Source organism: Sinocyclocheilus grahami, unplaced genomic scaffold (genome assembly GCF_001515645.1).
Source record: "Sinocyclocheilus grahami isolate Dianchi unplaced genomic scaffold, SAMN03320097.WGS_v1.1 scaffold5165.1, whole genome shotgun sequence".
In the NCBI taxonomy this organism is placed as follows: Eukaryota; Metazoa; Chordata; class Actinopteri; order Cypriniformes; family Cyprinidae; genus Sinocyclocheilus; species Sinocyclocheilus grahami.
Genome location: NW_015509927.1, coordinates 3,478 through 3,951, shown reverse-complemented (window position 1 = coordinate 3,951; position 474 = coordinate 3,478).

Sequence of the window (474 nt, the reverse complement as noted above, 5' to 3'; positions counted from 1 at the left end):
AAAGCTGACTAAAAGTGATCGAGGATGGATAATTTCGACGAACATTTCATTCGCGATGCGTCTGCCATATTGCTTCAGCAGATATTCTGTATTATAGTAACCACAGCGTCTCAACTGAAAAAAAAACGATGCACTCTCAAGCGCTCAAAAAGCACTCACAGTTGGTCGTTTTCAGCTGGCTTTGGTGGACACTTGGCCTGATTGTTACTTGCAGCTAAACATATAGCCTGTGTTAATTTTTTTATCAAGGAATTTTTTTTTACTTAATTTAAATAAAAACTGTACTGTACTTAAATGTTAAGTACAACACATTTTCATTTAATTTTTAAGTACATTTAAGTTTTTAACATTTAAGTACAGAACAATTTTTATTTAACTTTTAGGTACAATATATTTTAATTTCATAATTATGTAAGTTTTTCATTTACCTGGATGTAAGCACAGTGCAATGTTAATGTTCAAATTCTGTATTTA